Raw genomic sequence first — 25,114 nt, forward strand, 5'->3', positions numbered from 1 at the left:
ATTTATTTGCCTAATGCAGGGATGAAACAGAGTGCCATGTCCTTTTACTTGATGGATAACACACACTAAGTCAGGAGATGTAATACATCACTGTACTTTCTGATGTCAGTGGCACTGTTGTGGTCAACAGGCATGTAGTCCACTACAATCACACTGTGGTTACTATCTGTTAAGCAATATGGATGGAACTACCAATATAGTGGTTGTTGCCTAGCCAAGTGTGTTTGTGTATGAGACATGACAGACACACACACACTTGCTGGCACTGAGATTCAAACCACTACTGAGCTATGTATTGCTACTATAGTGTACTGCAATTGTTGCACATGCCATGGAGCTTACAGCAGGGATGTTTTCCCAAGGTACTTCTAAGGTGAGGAACATCATCAGCCCTTGTAAATACTGACATTGGGTGATGTAGTGGGTGAGAGATCCAAAAATAATTTTACCCTAAACACACATTTACTTTTGCCAGGAGTAAGGTTCAAATCTCTATCTAACAATTTTTACAAACTGTTATGTTATGCATTTGCCACATGCACCACTGACCTGACATGGTTCGAGGCTGGTAACAGGCACTTCTAAGGAGGATGATATCTGCAGGACTGCTAAAGTGAGATGTGTACTGGGTGTAAATGGTGCCAAAATCTTTGAGGTGCACATATATATATATATATATATATATATATATATATATATATATACACACACACACACACACACACACACACACAAACACTCTCCACAGTTGAGATTCAAACCCACACCTGTGTAGTCTTTTAAAAGAAAAAAACAACCTCAGCTCCGGAGTAGGACTGGAACACCACGTTTAAAAATATTATTTGGTTGTTCTGTTCAGCGATAAAGAGTACACCAGTACCCTAAGCAAGTGCACCTTTAGCCACCTTTAGCCAAACAAGCAGAAAAATAAAATGATACTGGAGTCCAAAACAGTTTAAGTGCACAATAACTTTTTTAATAATAAAATTCCAAAGACAAATCCACGTAGTGTTAAGCGCTTTTCGTTCGGGTAATACCCGAACTTCTTCAGACATATTACTCATATTACTGTTGCCCTTAAATAGTCCCCTCTTCATTCCTGTCCTATCAGGAAGAAGTAATGGATGACTTTTCACCAACAAAACTTATTAGTTTCCAGATGTATAAAACAAAGTTTGTATTAATAACCAGTATAAAGGTCAATACACGTAATAGTTAAAGTATACTTTTCTAAGTTTCTATATTTACACAGTCCGTTGATTCAATCTTTTTAAATCTTTTTTAACCAGTAACCATATCAATCAACGAACTTTCTTGTGGTAATGTTCTTGTACAGTTATTCGGTATATATAAAAAAATCATTCAGTATGTATAGAAAAGTATGTAATCAACACACCTTTTCTTCCTTTGCACTTCAGTAATAATGGTGGTAGTAGTATACCGGAGTACAAAGGTACGATTAAGTCTTTACTTAAAGGTATTAAAATTAGAAAGCAAACTTTTGTTGTTGTGTCTACTCTCTAAAGAGTCAACAGCTCCCCCTAATGTTGTAGTGTGGTTTTTACCTAATGGCTTTTTACCTATTAACTGATAACAACGTTCCTGTTTAATACTCACCTAAATAGGGAATGTGTTACTTTATACGAAAAGTGTTTTTGTATAATATTTTAAGTATATTAAATATATATGTGTATATATTTTATCAAATCTTTCTGAGTTTATGCATATATTATGTGTATCTACGTATCTATGTATACAAATAAATAAAATAATAAATAACTCCATGTTAATACAAAATAGTATATATCAATACAAAATCATATATGTTTTGTTGTTAAAAATGTGCATAAAGTACAAGTATATTATATATATATATATATATATATATATATATATATTTTTTTAAAAATTATATTTATTTATAAGTAGCTTATTTATAGAACTCTATTTTGTATTCAGTTCTTTTCTTTTTTTAAAAAATTATATATATATAAAATCAATAATACTCAGTATCCTTTTAAAATATTACTGTGTTACCTATATAAACTTTTTAATTTTAAAATGCATGCAATGCTGCAAGCTTCATTTAACCCTGGTTCTGTGTGTGCATTTAATCTTAGTTGCCAGTTCAATTCATTCCTTTCTAGTAATAATTTAACTAAACTGTCATTGGCCCCCCATTTATCTTCTATATTCTGCCTAGTCTGTGATATGACCCTAAATTTAAAGTGGTGACCTTCTTTTTGTTCACAGTGGTTTGCTAATGCATTGTTGGTATTTTTCTTGCTGATGGCATATACGTGTTCATAGATCCGGTCTTTGCGTCTACGGTCTGTCTTACCCACGTAAAATGCCTTGCAAACTTGAACCACTATTCACCATCCACTCATCTAGGTTACCATTGTGGGTAGCCAGTGATGTGCACTGCTTCCCATGTATGTGATCGATATTCCATAACATGGACAGTGTCTGGGTTGTGCACATGTCCCACACACATGTTCTTTGATGTGTGGAAGTGTACTTGAGGTCTCTGGGACATGTTGTGTGGACAGATTGTTATCTTCTTATGTAGCATTCCTGACCTCATTTGGTGAGACCTGGCTATGGAACTGAGGTTGTGCTTGCACCTACATTGACAACATGATACAGGAATTCAGTGGAGTTAGTGGTGTCTGTCCATACATGGCAAGTTTATAAGGCATGGTATTCTCTTTGTGGATTATATTTGCAGACTCTGCAGTCATTGCAGGTGTCCAGTGGGGAACATACCAAAAGGGTCACTGTAAGCATTTATTTGCCTAATGCAGGGATGAAACAGGGTGCCATGTCCTTTTACTTGATGGATAACACACACTAAGTCAGGAGATGTAATGCATCACTGTACTTTCTGATGTCAGTGGCACTGTTGTGGTCAACAGGCATGTAGTCCACTACAATCACACCGTGGTTACTATCTGTTAAGCAATATGGAGGGAACTACCAATATAGTGGTTGTTGCCTAGCCAAGTGTGTTTGTGTATGAGACATGACAGACACACACACACTTGCTAGCACTGGGATTCAAACCACTACTGAGCTATGTATTGCTACTATAGTGTACTGCATTTGTTGCACATGCCATGGAGCTTACAGAAGGGATGTTGTCCCAAGGTACTTCTAAGGTGAGGAACATCATCAGCCCTTGTAAATACTGACATTGGGTGATGTAGTGGGTGAGAGATCCAAAAATAATTTTACCCTAAACACACATTTACTTTTGCCAGGAGTAAGGTTCAAATCTCTATCTAACAATTTTTACAAACTGTTATGTTATGCATTTGCCACATGCACCACTGACCTGACATGGTTCGAGGCTGGTAACAGGTACTTCTAAGGAGGATGATATCTGCAGGACTGCTAAAGTGAGATGTGTACTGGGTGTAAATGGTGCCAAAATCTTTGAGGTGCACACACCACATATATATATATATATATATATATATATATATATATATATAGATATATAGATATATATATATATACACACACACACACAAACACTCTCCACAGATGAGATTCAAACCCACACCTGTGTAGTTAGTGCTATTACATTGTTCCACATTTATGGCATACACCATGGAACTGACATGTTGGTGAGCTTTCCACAGGTATCTTTGAAGGGGACTAGCATCAGCAGCAGTGCTAAAGAAGGAGTAAGGGGAGAGTAGTAAGTGTGAATGTGCATAATATCAGGTATTATCAAGGACACACACCCTCTCTCACACAAACACACACTTGCAATGTCTGGGATTAGTACTCCTACCCAACACATATGTTACACTATAACATTATGCAGTTATTGCACATGCCACAGAGCTTATACAGCTGGCTCTTGTCCAAAGGTGTATTTCAAGGTGTCTGACATCAGCAGGCTTGCTAAAATAGGGCAATGGGAGGTGTAGTGACTGTGAATGGCCTCAAAATCATTAATCTCCACACACACACACACACACACACACACACACACACACACACACACACACACACACACACACACACACACACACACACACACACACACACACACACACACACACACACACACACACACACACACACACACACACACACACACACACAGTTTCACCATTGCTATGTCTGGGATTAAACTCCTGCCTAACTAGCATGTTACATGAAAGCATTACACAGTTATTGCACACATCACAGAGCTTATAGGGCTGGCCCTTCTACAAAGGGGTCTTCCAAGGTGACTGACATCAGCAGGCTTGCTAAAGTAGGGCAATGGGAGGTGTAGTGACTGTGAATGGCCTCAAAATCATTAATCTCCACACACAGAATTTTACATTTACCATGACTGGGATTAGAACTCCTATTTAACAAGTATGTTATACTACAGCATTACACAGTTATCACACATGCCATGGAGCTTATGGGGTTGCCCTTTGTCCAAAGGGGTATTTAAAGGTGAATGGCATCAGCATGAGTGCTAACATGGGCAATGGGAAGTGCAGTGTGTGTGAATGAGCCATAAAGCATTACTCTGGAAACACACACACAACACTCAGTCACACACAACTTTACATTTGACAGGACTGGGTATAAAAATGCTAGATTAATACTGATTTGTACTATCATGTTACACAGTTATCACAAGCACCACAGACACAGGCCTCATGATGGAAATTTCTCTGTGACTGTCTGTCTCTCTCTTCCCCACATCTGTGTGTGTACGTGTTTGACCTATTATAGTGTGTTGTCCTTGGTTATGTGTGAGTATTCCTATCCAATGTGTGTGCAAAGCATGAATGCTGTGCAATGTGTGCACAGACATCTGCGACTGACAGATATGTACAGTCCACTGTTGCTGTCAGACATGGGCTTCATTTCTCTAACTGTAGGAGCATGCTCAGTATGACCTTCTGTATTAAGTGTGTGAATCCATTCCAGGCAGATTGTATCCAGTCCAGGATTTTGTGTTCTACACCTACAGCTAGCAACCTGTTTCTGCAGGATATCTGTAGATAGAACTGCAGTAAAAACCAAATGGTGCTGGCAAGAGTTACCTCCAACAACAATGAAATGAACAGTAACAAACTTTTTATACTAGGTATATGATTTTAAGGATTAATTCGGTAGTTGATGGCAATGATAAGCTTGGTATAAGTGCTGTGTTTTACTGTTCTTTGATTGTCTGATGAAGTGGCTGGTGCCACGAAAGCGCTCACTTTTACTAATAAAGTTGTCATTCTACATAGCTGTGGCTGCTACCTCCTGCTTTGTTTTTTACTGTTCATATCTGTAGATAGGTTGACAATATGGAGTCACAATGGGTGAAAGATAGTTGGATACTGTAACTATTGTGTTCATGCTGCTTGTGTTACATGGTTGGTGTTAACAGAAATATTCAAACATATGTACTGTTTTACACTGTGATGTATTATGTCATCAACTACTGACAGATATACTTATTTGCTCACAGTTATTTCCTAGGAAATACAAGATGAATGAAGCTGTGTCCAGTATTGTGGTCTGCAGCCTACATATTCTTACACACTCATGCTATTCTGGAGGGGTAGTCGCAGACACTTGCTGATGGGTCTGTGTAAATGGTCCAGCACCTTGGTACTGTGGTGGCTGAGGATCCCCTGCTTGTACATCTATCGACATAACAGAATGGCCATATCCTGCTGTGGCCATACCTCTCAGCTGTACAGATTCACCCAGGTTACTCAGAGGAAGGGCTCATATATCTGGTCAGTTCCCCTTCACATTGTGGTTTATGAACAGGTTTATAGCCACTCATTACTGGGTTTGCAGGCAGGGGTAGTATGGACACACATCAGAGTTTCAGACTTCACACACTTCATGATTCCATGCTTCTACACTCCCCACTCTGTTATTCTATTCTCTTCCTAACATTACTCGAGCGATATCTGAGAAGTATCCCTATAGTTGTCCCTTCATCCCAGTGGTATTTTGGGGTTGGTCCACAGTTCATGCAGTAGGACATGGTGGGTATGCTACTGGGATTTGTCAACATGGGCTTGCATTTGTGTTCTGTGGACTGTGTTATGTTGTTAGTTGGGATGCCATGAGATAACATACATTGGCAGTACGGGTGAGGCACAGGCCTTTGACAGAGGACTGTAGGGCATTTGGTAGTGATGCAAGCCATCTTTAGCAGGCCAGTGCATTCTGTCACTCCTACAGTCCCAGGCTGCAAGCCACTGGATTACCCTGGGGTGACAGGGTAAGTGGGCAAGGTGTTAATGGTAATAGTTCCTGTCCATATTAATCCATTGTTCTGGATGCTGCCAGGGTGTTGCTTACAGCTAGGGACACACTTGCAAGGGACAACTCTTCAGCATGCTACATTCTGTGGGTATTCCCATGCAGAAGTGGGGGTCATACTGTACTCATTCCCAATAGCAGGGATATGACCTGTGATAAACCTGTGGCTGATGGTGGGGTGAGCTGAGTGAATGTGTGATATGGAAGCTTCTTGCAGCTGACTCACAGTTATACCTGGAACATTCCCCTTATGCTGCCTTGTGCGGGGACATACCCAGTCTCTCATTACTTCATAACTGTGCCTTTTGTGGTCTGCCAGTGATTGGCCAGACTACATCAGTATTCCATATTACACAGAGAACTAATGTGCTGCTAACCTGTATGTACAATTTCAAAGGTGTGTGCAGTTGACAGTTAAATTTTATGTACTCTGTCTAGGGTACTTCCATCTGTGTACTGTGTGTATGTCTGGGCCCACATTCATGGCATGTCCATCTTTCAAATGGTGACAGATATTGACATCTGAACAGTGAGTATGGATGACTGCTGACTTGCTGGGATGCATTGTAGTTGGCACTGCAGTTGTCAGAACATGGCCCTGTCATTAACAGTACTGGCCATAGGCCACCAAGACACAACCCTCCATGCCTACATGCTGACCCCTTCCACATAATATACAACACACAACAACCTAACACACAGACACCTGCATATTGTACACATGCAGCAATCTATCCTGTAAATTGGCCCAGCTCTCCTGTAAACTGGGCCAGCTCACTGTTATTAACCTCACACATACACGTTACTCAATTTCTACAAAGGATTGTGGGGGAGGGGGCAAACCTGACAACTGTAAACATTTACTATGACTGTACTGGTATTCCAGGTACTCTGTTGGCTTCCATTTCATTTTGTATTCTGACCTATCATGCAGACTAGAGGCATATCAGTAGAGTACAGATCTTAGGTTTTATTGACCTATATTTCAGCTTCAGACTTCTTATCCTTCAGAACTAACATACAATTTCCAGACCTGTTGTAGTCTGTCTGTGTAGGTCTGGAGGGGGGCTGTTCTCCATTGCCATCAATTGGAGGCCTTAGCACAGCCTTTCTTTATGGTCATCTACACCTGTCCTGCTGGCTGAGGCTGTTGTTGGGTATGTGAGCCTCACTGACATGCATGTGTGTGTCCTATGGGCACACATTTGGGCCACCACATGTACTGCAGTGGGATTGTCTAGTACTGCCTAATTTGTTGACACCAGTATTTGTTATGAGGTGTCCACTATCTGCTGCCATCCGATTCAGCCACCCGATTCCCTTGCATGCTCACATCCATACCATAGATACAACTAGCAGAACATACTACTCCATTCAGCAATTGATAGGAAGAGTGACTTACCTTGTGGCTATGCCAGTACTGAGGATAGTGCTGGAGGACTGACTATGTCGGATGCACATAGTACACTCCCTATACATGGTAAAGCACAGGTAGTGTCATGTTTGGCATCCCTTTTACTGTATGTGCGAGTCAGAGGTTGGCATAATGGTTAAGGTGTTTACCTTACAAACACAAGGTGCAGGGTTTGAGTCTCACATGGAGTAATTGGCTAGGCTTAAAATGGCCCACATGGGCAGTTAGCCTAGTACTAACCTAAGAACCTATAAAAAGAGAGAGGTGTCATTCTCTAGGGCCCTACCATGTCAGTGTATGTGCTATGTGTTGCCTGTTTGCCAAAGCTTGGGCATACTGGGCACGCCTCCTTCTGCCTACATTGGCAGGCTCAGGTTGTTCCGACTCTGAGTCACTATGTGCCTGTGCTGGCCTTGGCAATGGTGGGGGGCTGTGTGGCCCTTCCCCGTACTGTTCCTGCTGCAGCTGCTTCCGCAGGATCATATTTTGTTGTATGGCACTTACAATGAAAATTTGTGTAGGTGGAGAGTACTGCAAGGCTCCACTGGATATGTCCAGGCACTGGAACTGTGACTTGAGCATCCCAAACACACACTCTATTATGATTCTGGTTTGTGTGTGTGCCTCATTATGGAGTTCTTCTTCAGGTGTGTGTGCATTTCTGATGGGTGTCATCAGCCATGGCTCCAGTGTCTAACCAGTATCCCCCACTAGGTGCCCATATGGGATGTCCCCACTGGAAAATCTGTGGTACAGCTGTGTTATTTGCCAGATGTGGGAGTCATGATAGCTTTCAGGGTTTCCAGCACACACATTCATGATAATGCCCAGGGCATTGCACATGACCTGGCAATTGATGGAGAGGAAGACCTTGCGGTTTATGTAGACCCTACCCCCCTCACCGGGTGGTGCTTTGATGTGTATATGCATGCAGTCTATGGCACTCACTACCTCAGGGTATTCTGCTATTTGGTGGAAGAGATGCATATTGCTGATCAATGCCTCATGGGAGTTGAGGAAATATATGTGCTCACTGGCATGTGCTGACATGGCATCCAGGAACTGGTAGAGTAGTCTGGATGCTGATGCCTGTGAGATCCCCATGATATCCCCAGTTGGCCTTTGGAAAGTACCTGTGGCTAGTATTCTTACCCTACACATACCTTGGTATCCACTGGGATGGGTTCCCCTCTGTTGGTCTGTGTGTGAGGCATAGCTGGCACAGCTCAACAATTTGCTGTAGGCTGCCTCTTTCCACCCTATAGTGGTCCACTATCTCCAGCTCATTTAGGCCCTGGTAGGTTACCCTGGGTCTATACACTCTTCTCCTTCTCCTCACTGTGGGTTGGTCATCAGCATTCTCATCCTCACCACCCTCAGCCTCTTCCACATACTGATGTATGAGATTGACAGCAGCCCCTATCATTTTGTTAGTTTTGTCAGGTAAAATTCCCCCATGTGTTTACACTGGTGGTGTAGAGTTTGTGGGAAAAACCAGAGTGAAAGGTGTTTGCATAGTTTATAGTAGTGTGCTGGGCTGCTGCCTGTGTAATTGGCTGAGTCTGATACATCTCACCTGCCAGCTATATTACTTCTCTTTGATTGCCTTCCTACTGCTGTTTTCCCTTCCCATCACCTTCTCATTTAAGCCCCGAGGTGTGCCACACATACCCAGTGCTCAAATGTGAACAGAGCTGCTATTTCCCTTTTTTTGGTTTAAAACCTGGTGTGTGGCGTGCACACCTGTTTAGGCAATGTAAACACTGCTAGGCAGCCTCAGACACACATCCCTTCCTTAGCTGTGCTTAACTAAGGGCAAACATGGGCCACAGAGCTCCTGTAAACTTACAGCATGCATGACACTCCCCCTTATGAGATCATCCACCTCGTATGTTTATACCATAGTGTTGCTGCACCTACAAGGTTGGGTGCTAGCTAATCCCCTCATTTGCATAAAACTGAGTGTTAATGCATAGTTACAAAACTGACACTCAGCCTTCCCCCTTAGCAACCACTATTCCATGGTATTGTTGTCTTATGCATACCATTGACTGTTATGGCAGAATGCTAGTTTGGGTTTAAAAGCGTATTTCCAACTGTTTTCCTTATTTTCATGCAAATCCCATTTGCTCACACTGCCCTACACTTAAAAGTCTGAAATCGGCCAAAAAAGTTATTTTTTATAATTTTACAACTATTTCCCATTCCAATGGCCATATATTTGGCCATTGACATACCTGCTACATTGAATACATGCTTTCTTTGCAGCAGTGAAGAAATTCCTGTATGGCCAATCTCTGTGTAATGGTTATACATTTTAAGGCCCTGTGACTACCTGCCAGCCTCTCCATTGTCCATCTTTACAAGGCCTGTTGATGTCATCCACCTTAACAGCACTAGTTGAGAGTCTAATAACATATAAGCTCCATGGCACATGTGATAAGTACTTTGTGCTATAGTGTATACTACTCAATAAGTAGAGGTTCTAATCTCACAACAGACAACTCTGTGCGTGTGTGTAAATATATCCCTTGCAGCAGTGACGATGTATGGCCTATCTTTGTGCAATGGTTATACATTTTAAAGTCCTGTGACTACTTGCCAGCCTCTTCCTTGTCCTCCTTTACAAGGCCTGCTGATGTCATCCACCTTAACAGCACTGGCTGACAATTAAATAGCAGATAAGCTATGTTATGCATGCAATAAGTACTTTGTTCAATAGTATGTCCTAGATGATAGGTATGGGTTCTAATCTCACATAAGACAACTCTGTGTGTGTGTGTGTGTGTGTGTGTGTGTGTGTGTGTGTGTGTGTGTATACAAATACACTCCCTTGCAGCAGTACACATATTTGCTATGGTCATGCATTTTACTGCCCTGTGACTAGCTGCTGGCCTTAAATAGTCCACATCTACCTAGGCATAACTGCTATCTGCTGCCCCCTGATTTGTATGTATGGAACTCCTAGGTTCAAGTATCAAGGGTAGCAGACCTTGTCACAGGGTATGCATGCATGATTATGCTGACTGCCCCCATTGTTCCTGACACACTGTTCTACATATATGCACCTAGATAACAACACACGTATACCGCCGTACCTTGCCAATGTCATATTTCTGCTGTGCTGCCATGCCATCCTGTGCCATCGTATTACCACCAAGTCTCCATAACTGAGCCACTCAGACCCCTGGAACAGAAACCTACACAGGTCTGTGAGACACCTGTCATTCTGTAACACTACTGCCAGTCTAACATCATGCAACAAAGATACACAAAGTCTGATGTGTAGTCATGACACATGCCATGGCATAACAATACTGAGCTACACAACTGCAAGTAAAGTAATATAGTCACCCTGTGCATTAGACACATATTTGCATGTCCCTGATCAATGGCATGGATAGCAGGGGTGTGGCACAGGTATCATCACCTACACAGGGTGTGGAGTGGGGCTGCCAGAGACCTAGATTGTGCCAAACAGTTGACAGCATGTGTGTGAGTCAGGAAGAGGTGTTGGTTAGATGGGCCATGGAGAGGTGCCATGAGTATCTGTTGGTGAGCTGCATGTGACAGTGATATTTGAGTTTGTGCATGTACACAGTCAAGCACAGTGCTAGCCCTACATGTGTGTATGTTGGACTGCTGTGGACCATACATGGCAGAGTGGACAGTTCATCTCTGGCCACAAACCCAGGAACTGGTTCTGTCAGGAGTGGCACTGGCACCACCATGCTCTGGGTCAGATGCAGTGCTAGTAGCTGATGGTGATTCCTGTCTGCTGGACCTGTGTCTCCCATGGGATCATCCAGGACCATGTGTCCATGACCTGACATGTCATGGTGTGGACAGCACACTTCCTTCTGTAGTGCTGGATGTACTGCCAGTATGGGAGTGTGATTGTGCATGGCCAAGTAGAGTCTCAGCAAATGGTGTTGCTGACCTACATCCGCGTGTCTGATGCCCTACTCCAACCAGATGTTCCAGCACAGACAACATGCAGTGAAAGACTGACACTGTCTCAGCCCACTGTATGTCCACTACATCAGTGAAATGATCCATGGAGTCACCAATGCAGTGGAAAGCGTCACAGATGTCAGACTGTGCTGCATCCACAATCCTGAGTATCCATCTGGTGTTGTGTTCGGAATGTGTCTGTGCCTCCATGACAGACTGAAACATGAAGCAAGTGACCAGTGATGTGACAGCTGTGACAAGTGGTGGATGGGCAGCAGTCCTCCTTCAAGCACCCCTATCACTCTCCCTGTGTGAGACCTCACCAGCTCTCTGGCTATGATCAATGTCTACACTCACTGAAGCAATAGTTGCCAATGTCACCACCCTCTGACTATCTGATACTTGTGGCCTCAGGGGACTGAGTATGTGTGGGCATACTGACTGTGTGTGGGAAGAATGAGGGAGGAAGTAGGATGTCAACCCCTGGGACAGATTCAGCCCCCAACAACTCCACCTGTGGCTCACTATTGTCACCATCACACTGACATTATGTTGTGAGGGGGACAGACTCCAACCCCCATGCTCACCTGTGAGGAGGAAGACAATTTTAGTACACGAATGCCTGCACTATTATGTATGGCAATCCACACAGACACATACAAATGAGGAGCCACAACTGCATTACACATCCCACATCTTATTTTTGATCCCATGCACAACACACAAACACACAACATACACAGACAAGATAGGCCCTTTATAACATGCACTGCAGCTATATCCAGTTAATGTTGCCAGTAGAATACACCTGTGAGTTAAGCAATATGACAGTGTATATGATAGACCTACACCTAAAACTCAGTGCACCTTTCTTGTGCATAATATGCCAGTTGTAGTATCACTGCCTCAAGTATGTACCATCTCCCTATTGTGTGCAAACAGGCATCTTGGAGTGATTGCCTCCTTTATAGCAGGCTGCATAGTCCTTCGTAACAATAAGTGCAAATGTGTTAATGTTCCTGCAAATGCACAGCTGTAATTACCCTTTCTATGCACTTCAGTTAACTGCTCTGAAATGGCACATACAACTATTCTACTTTGGCTAAGCATAACAGTTTTGCCTAGGGTAACATAGCAGCCCTTAACATTCTTAGGGGATATATAATCTTGAAACAACAGTATCACACTTACCAGGTACAGGAACTCAGACGCAGGCCACACCTGACATACCTATGAACATGTGAGGGAGAGGTATTGTTAGCAATACCAAATGTTGCATTGTTACAAGGTAATATGTGCATATATCCATATGTACAGTAGCTAATGTGTTACAGCCTACATTATTGATAGTCTGAGTATGTGTGCACAACTGTAAATTAAAACCAACCCCCTACTGCAGATAAACCTGACACCCATGTACTGGTATTCAAAGCCAGCCACAATGACTGATACAGTATTACACTGATGAACACAGTAAGCTTCCCTGGATGCTCCTCTGATGTGGATGCTCTGGCACCCACCTCCCGGATGTATGGGGTGATGGATGCCTGGGAGATGCTGGTTGATTCCAGGTTTACCAGGAATTCCTCTGTGGCCAAGAGTGTTTGTTCTGTTGTAGGCCCTCCAGCAGTATCAACACAATCCCTGGCCACAGTAGCTGCCCTTTGCCATGCAACATTGACCATATCTGTGGCCCGGTTTCGGACCTGCTCATAGGTCCTGTCCCATTGGACAATTTGGTGCACTGCTGTGACAAGATGAGCCCACAATGCTGCATGGTGGTTACAATGTTGACAACTCCTGAACAGCAGAATGTGATGACGCAGTCTGAGGCCATCCAGAATAACATTATTTTCTGCAGTTGTAAATGGTGGATACCTCCTGTGATACATCGTTCCTGAAAGATAACAAGAGAGGAACACCTCACAGGACCAGATATGTGGACATCCACTATGTACAGACCCTGCACAACCACAATGAGCTGCACTATCCACTGTTCCCTCACACATCATACCCCACAGTGTATCAAAACACTACATGTGTGGCTATCACCAAGATAGTAGCAATACAAATTATGTCCTTGTGTGCCATGACAGAGTCTGCTGTATGTCTTTACACTGATCAATGCAGTCTACTGTGGTGTGTCCCCTACAGGCAAATTCCCATTACTATGTCATACAGCCACTGTCAGACAAATAGCTGTGTGCTATTGAAACAATTATATGGGGACAGCCCAGCAATGCCAATGTGCCACAATGACAAACAGCAATGCAAGCCTGCTGTAGTATATCTTCCCTGTAGGCATCATACCTCTCCACTACACAGATTTTTCTGGACTGTGAATGTGTGCCTCATAGATATGGTCCTTTTGACACACACATGTGGATGTCTGACAAATGTTTGGCCAATCATTGGTGGTTGTTGTCAGAATATAAAGAATCTGGCTGTCACATGCCAGACCCCTCAGAAAACACTTATGCTACGGTATGTTAGTCTATTCATAGTCTTACTTTGTATGGCCAATAGGTATACTCTGTCGCTGAGTTTTGGCTTGTGTTCCCCCATTAATTATGGTTATGACCTGAATTCCTGCTGTAAGGAGTTGACAGATATGTTAGCCATAGCTCTCATGCAATTAAGTTTGAATGTCAACAAAACACTGACCGAGCCAAAGTACATCTGAGACAGTCAGGGATGCATTTACAATGTCATAACTATTTCTGTGTGACATTGACAGACTGAGACTAGGTGAATTACAATACATCATTTAATATTACAGCTATGTTCACCATTACCTACTGTCAATATGTCTAACTCATGAGCCACTAGCTTTCCTACAACAGTGATCATTGTAGGAGGGAGTAACAGGGGCAGAGCTGTGATTTGATTCAAATCAGGGACAGTTGACAGGGATACCTGTAGCTGTTGGACAGCAGAGTATTAACAACATGTCGATACCATAGATGCACTACAGGCCTACTGTTCTAATCCCTATACCCCATACCTCCATCCTCCCATTTGCATCCCATTATATGAGGCATGTATTACATACCTAGTAGAGTGAAGTAATCCTTTTTTGACCAGAACCTCTGCAAAAAGCTTGCAAAACCATTGTCTGTCTGAGTAAAGCAACATAAATAATTCCCCATAAGCAGTTGATTGCCTTTTGTAGGTAATCCTCATTAACAGGTAATTGCCTGTGCACCAATCTGTGGCTCAGACTTACTAATTGCATCCAAAAGAGGTGGGGTTGCACTTTCATTAGCCAATGACAAGGCACCACAGTGCAATATTTAAGGGCTTTATGTAGCCCTTGGCCCCTTTCTTAGTCTTCAAGGGGTCTATATTAAATCAGCAAATGCTTAAAATAGTGAACGCTGATTTATCAACCCTTTAATAGAGAAACCAGAGAATCCCAAAGACACGGAACAGAGATTTTCTTCCCAGGGAAAAAATCGCTGGCCTGTTTTGGAACTTTGCTATTTCCTCCACTGGGGTGTGATCTCAGAGTTGGTATATTTAAGTAGGGGGGAGGGGGCACAGCCCCTGATATCAGGGGGGTGAGGCTAAGCCCCCCCACACTTTATTTTGTGTTTTGAACTTTTTTTTCCCCTGGGAAAAAAAATCACTGTTCCGTGTCTTCAAGATTGTCAAGTTTTGCTGTTAATGGGTCGATAAATCAGTGTTCACTATTTTAAGTGTTTGCTGATTTAATATAGACCTGTCATTGAGATGGACATTAGTGAGATGTGGAGACTACATCATCACAGAGGGTAGGTACAAATACTGTCCACTGTTGAGATTTATGAGGTATGTCCACAGCTTTGCATGATATGTTTGGCCATTGTCTGATGACATTGTGATTATCTGGCAGTTCAGTGATAAACAATGTGGGCTGTGGTCAGTAAGGAGAAAGAGACATGTGAGTGCCAGATGTCATACCCATCAGAATATGCATGCTGATACAGAAGCTGCTATTCTATCAGCTTACTGTCTTTGTAGGGGCAAAATGTGAAACATGTCTCTGTCACTGGACCTTTGCCCCCCACCAACCCTGTACATAGGGTTTTGTCTTGATCCCTTGTTCTAGGGGTTGTGAGGTATGGTAGGTCTTTAGCAGCTAGCTTAACATACAGCTGCATATGTTCCAGGCTGCCGCTGCAGCCTAGGACACATAGGGGGGAGTATGAACACTTTCTAGGAGAGCAAGCTGTATGTGTAACTGAAGCAGCAGTGTCAGCTCTGTCATTACAGCAGAGTCAGGGTAAGAGTACCCTTTACAGTCTACTGAAGGCATGCACTTAAGATACATCCTGTTATGTAACAGTGCCAATCACAGAGTAGTAGGTGACATATAGTTAGGCTATACGAATATGTGCAGTGTGTCCCTACCTACAGGACTTTGGCTTGCAAACATGGGTAGTAGTTAATTCAGTGGCAGCAACCTGTATGGGTTAAAACTGCATGACTCAGTCATTACTTGCTGTATTCACAACAATGTAATTGAAGTGCAACACACTGCATTTGAACCCAGGACTGTGGGTGGAAAAATGCACTGCATGCAAAGTATTTAGCAGACTGAACTACTGAATCACTGGTGCAGGTGGTGTATTTGCAAGATATATGTGCATACATACAATCTGTGACACACATTGTCTGCATCCATCGTTATGTGCATGGCTTTCAAAGGCAGTTGTTCTGCAGCAGTGTCCCAATTGTACAGATCTATTTTGCCATTGCTGCCTTAGGAGGTGTGTTTAAAGATGTTGCTGATAAAAGAGTACATTTACCTGCTATCCAAGGCCTCATGTATATTCATTATTATTTGGTGTGTACTAATGTACTTTTTGCATCAGAGTCTCAGGGACACTCCCATTTTTCCCATTAGCTGTACTTGCAGTCTGTCAGTGGCAATCAGTATATTTTGCTGGAAACATCTGCTTTAATTAAGAGCTGAGTAGCCTATTGGGCTAATGTTCTATGCTATAGTTTACAGGGGCCCAGGTTCAAGATGTGGCAGGGCTTATTATTTTGTAGATTTGCTAACACTGTGAGAAACACATAAGATAAGGCACATTAAAGTACATTTAAGCAGGTTTGCATGGTGTGCCACTTAGTTCTGCACAAACCCGTGCTAAAAATTGTAAAAGAAAAGAAAAAGGGGGTGATAGGAGAGTGGTGAAATGGGGATAAGCAGGGGGAAAACATATGGAAAGGCAGGTAGGGATGTGCATAGCTTTCCATTTCTTGTACAGCAACAGCTGTGCATTTTACAGATTTTGTACATGAATTTAGACCCTCAAACCCCAGAGGGAGGGGTGAAGACAACATAAATGTGTTGTCAACCAAATTAGACCTACTTAGTTGTGTCCAGTGGACACGTGCAAAATGGAGAGATATGTATGGGACGATATTTTTTGTGGGACGTGTGCAATTTTTTAAGGAGAGAGTGGAATGTTGGGGAAGGAATGTAGGTATGTGTGGGGAGGTAAGTTGGGTAGGAGAGGCTGCATTTGCAGACATACAAGACAGACAAGACAGTATACAGGGGTGGTGTGTACCACATGAGGGGGATAAACACCTTGGATGGGGATGGTGTATGGAATCAGAGATGCATGTGCCCCCAGACAGCAGCAGCATGACTGACATCCCCACCTATAAGCAATCAACGCTGCTCCTTCACTGCCCTGAAGGTGGTTGTGCTGGAGGCTGGGTGCCAGGGCCACCAGGTCCCACCAGGTTGTCAACTCTGCCCTCAATCTGGCCCAGACATTGTTCATAGCTCCTATGCACAGTCCATCGCACCACGGCTGGTAGTTGATCTTGGGTGACTACTACCCCTCCGCCACCACTCACAGGGGGGTACAGGCCCTGTCCCTTGAAGCGGTTCCACCTGACGGTGGTGCAGGACCAGCAGAGGGGGCACCACCGGCCTGGGTCCCAGATGTGCTGGTACCTGGTGCCACAGCCAGCTGAGGTAGGGTAGGCAGATCAGCAGGAACTGGCCTACCCCGTCATGCTGTGGTGATAGAGGTATAGCAATGTGTATAGGTTAGTTAGTTATAACATCATGCCAGAACATTAGAAATAACCCATTACCATATCAATGCATATTAACAACATAGGTAATTCAACAAGATATGTTAATATGCAACCATTGTAATACATAACAATAATAAAACACATGCCCCAAAATAAAGCTTAGAGAACAACATAAGTTATAGTAAACCATAACCAATAAATAGCAATAATAAATATACATGAAGATAAGGCATGCAGAGAGAGAGAAATACATTCCATTAATAATAGGCTATATAGTTTACAACAGTACTGCTATATACTCTACAGGTCTGTCCTTCCTTTATGTATAACAGTGCCCTATAGCTGCTGTAGGACGTACATACCTCTCAAGCTATCCGCATGGGACAGTATGGGCCAAGCAGTAATACCTGCAGGTACACAACTACAGAGAATACTTACATATCAGATTGACCTATATAACTACCAAGGTGTACTGTGGACTGGCATAGTGTTACTGTGCTATTGACATAATCATGTTGATGATACATCTGTGACAGAGGAATTATGCAACTGTAATTACATTCCATGACAGCTTGACACTTGAGAGACATGTATGTGTGCAGTACAGAGAGTAAACAACTATCATGCCTTGCTTGACAGGCATGGGGATAAAACTTCAGCAAACTGTCACAGACACTCCAAGCATACAGACATACCAAGATTATACATTTTATTTATTTTATTATTATTGTACTTTTTGCCTTTATTTTATGAAGTCTTATCACATTCCTGGTCAATGCTGTTACATCTGAACACACAAATTATTTACTCATAATAAGAAAAGCAAACAAGTGACCAAGAGTCCACAAAGATCCAAGCTGGATGAAGAAACAAAGTAGACAGAATAAAACCAGCAGGATCACCACAGCTAAAAACATCATGTTTAATAGAAGATAATCACTTTCATGTTCTAAAGTGAAGCTTCATCAAATCTAAAACCATTATACAAACAGCAGGCTTATATACATAAATAATCACATAATAGAGCCAATAAAACAATTAGCAAATAAATTTACGTCTCTCTAATGCAGGTTTTAAAGAGATGGAGCCATTCAGCCCTGGATGCCTGTCAGCTTGCAGCTTAAGAATCCATAGTAACTCAGATTGTTCAGTACATTTCATTATGTCACCTCCCCTGCTATCAGCAACTAACTTTTGCAAAACTTTAAAAGCGAATATATGACTTGAGTGTTTTGCAATATGCCTAGCTAAAGAATTCTTAATGTCACCCTTTCTAGTATCATATAGATGTCTCCTAACTCTATCCCTTAGCTTTTTGTTAGTTTTTCCTACATAAAAGTATGTGCAGGAATTGCAGGTAGTTAGATAGACAACACTCTCAGTACAACAATCATACTACTTAGGGTGCTTAAAAGAATGTTCCTTAGAAATATAGTTACATATGCAACAGCTATGACAGGCATAAGTGCCAATCCTCGTGCTGCATATCAAGTTTTTGCTTCATCCTATACGTCCCTCCACATAACTGTCTCTTTAAATTCAAGGCATTCCTATAAAATAACCTATGGGGTTTCACCTGCATAAGATAAGGTTTTCTCATCCATGGTTAAGAATTTCCAGTTTCTATGTATAATATCACAAATAGAATGTACATCACTAGTATATTTCAAACCAAATCTTAACTTAATGTTTTGCTGATAGTTTTTCTGACAACCAACTTGAGAATTCTGTTTTAGAAAAGGCTTATAGATACTATTTCTACCATCATGTACTATTTTTGTATTCTAATCTAGCATGATTTTGTCATAGCCCCTTCACAGAAAATTTGCCAGTCATATCTTCCAAGGTGGACTCAAATTTCGCATTTGAGGTGCATAACCTAGACAGTCTCATAAATTGTCCTTCTACTATATTAGTATAAATGTGTCTGGGGTGCATAGTGTCTCTACTTAACAAATTATTCTTCCAATGTTTTTTCCGATAAAGGCAGCTATCCAATATCCCATTGATGTCAATTTCCAAGTGTGTATCCAAGAAATCAATTGCCTTATTAGAACACAACATAGTAAAAATTAGAAAGTCAGTGTTGTTGTTCAGATATTCAACAAATAAATCCAAATCTGACTTTGAGCCCTCCCATACCATAAACACATCATCAACAAAATGACAATAGAAAGCTAGATACTTGGTGAACTCATTAGTACAGAAGACTTTCTCATCTTCCTATTTGCTTAGGACTAAGTTAGCGTATGAATTAGCACAGGGGGTGCCTGTAGCAACCCCCCCATTGCTGTAAGTAAACACTATCTGCATACATAAAGACATTCTTCTTTACTACCAAGTCCAACAGAAGGCATATGGTATTTATATTTGCCTTGCTTTATTCACTCTTATGTGTTAACACACACCTTATAGCCTCTTTACCAAATTCATTAGGTATAGATGTAAAAAGACTTTATTTATCTAATGCTACTAGCAATGAACCCATAATGCTGCCCTTTTGGGATATAAATCCATTTAAGACATTCAAAATTTTCTGTTGTCTTTCAAGTCATTTGGAAACTTAGATACTATTCATTATAAGGAACACACTTTTAAGCACCCTAAGTTAAACTTTGTTTTTGCACCCTATAAGTACTATGATTGTTGTACTGAGAATGTTGTCTATCTAGCTACCTGCAATTCCTGCACAAATGTTTATGTAGGAAAAACTGACAAATAGCTAAAAGATAGAGTTAAGAGACATCTATATGATATTTGAAAGGGTGACATTAAGAATGCTTTAGCTAGGCAAATTACAGAACACTCAGGTCATATATTTGTTTTTAAAATTTTGCAAAAGTTAGTTTCGGATATCAGGGGAGGTGACATAGTGAAATGTACTGAACGTACTGAGTTAATATGGATTCTTAATCTGCAAGCTGACAGGCACCTAGGGCTGAATGGCTCTGTCCCTTTAAAACCTGCATTAGAGGGATGTAAATTGATTTGCTAATTGTTTTATTGGCTCTATTATGTGATTATTTATGTATATAAGCCTGCTGTTTGTATTATGGTTTTAGATCTGATGAAGCCTTCACTTCAGAATGCAAAAGCGCTTGTCTTCTATTAAACTTGATGTTTTTAGCTGTGGTGGTCCTGCTGGTTTTACTCATAATAAGGGCTACTTCACCCATTTACCTGTATTTCCTGTGGAGAGAACATCTGTCATCGATATGTAACTGACTCAGTAATATTTATTACTACATGGCACTGGATTTGAACCTTGGTCTGTGTGTGGCAAAATGTACTTCAAGCAGTGCTTTTAACATACTGAGCTACTGAGCCACTGCTGATAATTGATTGACTGATATTTGCTTAGAGCTCACCTGGAAACAAAATATGACCTGGTAATAGTATTACAGTTTTATACTAGAATGCAGAGACAGTTGAACACACATGCATGAGATTCATTCATGACAGAGATACTAGGTAAACTATACACTACTACATAGAATGCAGGTGTACACAATATACTGTTAGTGGGTGGAAATATCTGTGAAGTCTACAAACCATATCAGATTATTGGGTTGGCTACCTCACCCATATACAGTTGCAGATAGTATATTTGCAGTCTACAGCTATTACACTGGCATACTTGCCTGTAGCACTGTACCACAGAGCCTGAATGCATATAGGAGAAATGCAATGGTTAACACAAGACAATCCTGATATACACAATATACCTTGGGTGTTAATGCTATTGCTTCATATGTTATTGCAGAACAGGTGTCATAATGAATGTCTTGCACTACAACTCTGAATCTACAGTTATCACATAATACTCTTTATTAGCTATACCTTGAAGCAGGTAATGGTATTCTTTTGCGTTTTTATCTCAGAGCAGTTGTCATAATTGATTTCATGCAAAACAGCCCTAATTGCACACATATTGCACAACACAGCTTTATTAAGGGTACCTTCATGCAGTTACTGGTATAGTTTTGAGTCTTTATTGCACAACAGTTGATGTAATGCAGGTGTTGCAATACAGCTGTAATTCCACAATTATTGCAGTGGAAACTTTATTTCATTTACTTTATCAGAGTTAATGCTTTATTCTTTCCTGTTTATTGCACTATAGTTGGCAGTAGTCACTTATTGCAGTTCAGGTCTTCATCCACATTAATTTCAATACACAAATCTTTACTGTATATGCTTATTAGCAGTTAGTGCTTTACTCGTTCTTGCTCATTTGACTATAGATTGAAAATTAATCTGTACTCACCACACTTAGAGCACAACCTGGCCAAGTGTCCAGCATGCACCTCTAGGTTGCAAGCTCTCTCCTCTGCAGCTGTAAGGAGAGAAACACACCATTATGCGTACCTGTCTATCAAACATTCAGATTAGGTATTGGTAAAACAAATGGTAACAGCACTTACAAACTTGTGGGACATTCCTGGCCTGAGCTTCCTGGACCCAAGTGTCCAGAAAATCCCCTTCCAACTCCTCAGGTCATCATAGTGGTGAAGGACCTGCTCACCTGTGCAGGGGATATCTGTAGCACTGGTGAGATCACATGCCAGCTGGTCCAAGGTCTCCAACCTGCACTGTGAGCCCTGGAACTGCTTCTGCAGTAGCTGGTCTTCATGGTCTTTCACCAGGAGTCCAACCATGACCCTGGACTCCAGAATGCCTCAACATTGTGCCTGAAAGCAGGCACCCTCCCCGATGCCTGCCATAGTCCCAACACCTGCCATAGTTACTACACAGTTCAAACTCCAACTGGTTATGCTGTATTCTCAACTGTTGAGTTGAATATAGCCTGTTTTCCCATCCTTACATGCCATTGGGCAATTTTTAAAAATGTGGCATGTTGCTTGACACTTCGCAAACCAGAGCAGCTAAGCTGAGCTGAGCAGTAATTAACTGGCAATGCTTAGCAGTGTGCAAACCAGTTAAGCACAGCCAAGCAATGCCAAGCACTGCCAAGCAGTGCATAAACAGAGATTGTTTAAGCAGTGCTTAGCAGGTCTGAGCAGGTCTTAGCATAACTTATCTGAGTGCAGCAGATCAGAATAAAAAAATAATCATAATAATTTGTCTTTGTAAAATAAATGTTTGATTTCCCTTCCACATATTCAAACCCTGCATCTACTGCACATAAGGCCTTAACTCTAACCGCTTGGCTACATGGATATGTGGAATGCTGCTATACTTCTTTATACCTCTGAGCTAACTTTAAGCACTGCTAAGCACCATGCTGCACCATGCAAACCCACTAAGCTATGCTTAAACTTAACCTTTGCATCACAAATGAAATGCATCCAGTTTCTATTTTTAGATGCCTGGCATGTGTAACTTGCTGTGCTCCATGCTGCGGCACTCACACTTGAAGAAACAAACTGTATTCATTGATATAATGCATTTGGACAGTGCAGGGGATGTGTTAGTCATCTGTGGATACAGTTAGTCACACACTCCCTACACTGATTCAGTAACCATGTACCATGGCTCTCCCTCAGCAATACACCATCATTAATATGCATGGCACACTACTGAGGGGGAACTGCATACAAGGACATGGTAACTTCTGTGTAGGGTCTACACTGTGCCTACATGGATTTTATTGAATCTAGGAGTATGTCATAAGTCAGAATGCTCACATGACAAGACTAATAGTAATGCAGGTTTGTCAGGGTAAAGATAGTAGATAGGATGGGGAGTAGGGGACTCCCACCTAGGTGCAAGGTTCCAGGGGGCATAATAGTCAGATCCATTTATTGATTTATTTAGTTGTTTATTTATTTTTAATTTTTTAAGTCTCATGTAACTGTGAGGGTAGGAGCAGAGTGGAAAGGCATTAATGACCTAGTATTCCTCTTTAGAAGAAAAGGAAGGAGTACCAGATTGGAGAATAGATTTTTTTCTGCTATTGAGTGAATTTGAGGGGCACCAGACTTGGCCTTTGCATATGGCACCAAATGAGCCAGCTATGGCTCTGGGCAAAGACAAAACATAATTAAAATACACTACCAATTTGTTAATGGCAATTTTTACTGTAATATTATGCAGTTTAAGAATACTAATATTTGTACTTGACATTTTGATTAGTTCATCTTTTCTTTTCCTAACTGGCTCTGATGTCAGTCACAAAAAATAATAGCATATTTGTTAACTCAACAGTAGCATACTCACCTTTGTTACCAGAAGATCTAAAGGCTGTGGGGTCTATTCCCATAACAATTAATTGGTTTAGTTTTCCAGTATTTTCACTGCAGTGCAGCATATGGGGGGGGGTGCTGTGCTCCTGCGTATGCCATACTTCACATACCATAGCCCCATCTGCCGCTCAAGTGGATGTGCAAGATCCTGTAACACTTATTGAAAATAGCAAGGGTGCTTTTTTATGCCTTTCATTTTTAATACTTTTTACATTATCTAAATATTCATATTTATAACATATATCTTGACATTACTTCCCATTTTTGTAAACTTTAATATATTAATCTAAACCAAAAAATACTTTAATTTTGAATCGTTTTAAGAAAAACACAAAAGCAGTAAAATTTTCTAAGCCAACATCCAGTATTCTTTAAAATTAATTTATATATCCCATTCTTTCTTCCACAGCTATTACTGTATTTCATTAGCACATCGTTGTCATCTCTATTTTTATTATAAAATAATGTTTCACATCTTCTTTTCCATAATATCTAGATTGCTACAAACAATAATCTCATTTTTTCAATTTTACATTTATGTCTCATATTTTTCATATAATGTTGTATCCATTTTTTATATTTTAAGTCATTCCCATTTATATTCCATTTCAAAAAGTTCTATAAAACTGTTAGTTTTGTGCATTCTTAAAAAATGTTGTATCTTTCTTATTACTCTAATCAAATTGTATTTATTCTAATAACTTACATTTCATATTACTTTTAACTGATAGTTTAGCTACAAAATTTTCCACAGGAAATCCCCTGCTCCATACACATGTTTAAACCCTTTTCTTTGAAAGAAATGCATATATTGTTTTTCCATAATATTGTTATACCAAAAGTTTCAATTCTTATCAGTCTCATTAATATTCACCTTTCATACTTTTCTTTTCTTTTCTTATTCTTTTCCTTCCATACATAATTTCTTTTTTGACTCTTCTTTTCCATCGTTCATATTTCCATACTTTTTCATACCTTACATATACATTTTCCCCATCATTTGCAACTCCCCCCACTTTCTTTGTCATACAGAAAAAATGGATAGATGCCAAGTACACTATAGGATTTTTTATTCAGATTTCCTCCTTCTATTTTGTTGTATGTCACCCCTCTTTTTCACTGGATGCAGTACTGATTCCCAAATAAAATGTAAAAATATTTCTAGTATCTTTTTCTCCATTTTAACTTGTAACATGTATAACTCCAC

This window comes from Protopterus annectens, chromosome 12.part0 (assembly GCF_019279795.1).
Source record: "Protopterus annectens isolate FY-2018-M chromosome 12.part0, PAN1.0, whole genome shotgun sequence".
NCBI classification, from domain to species: Eukaryota; Metazoa; Chordata; order Ceratodontiformes; family Protopteridae; genus Protopterus; species Protopterus annectens.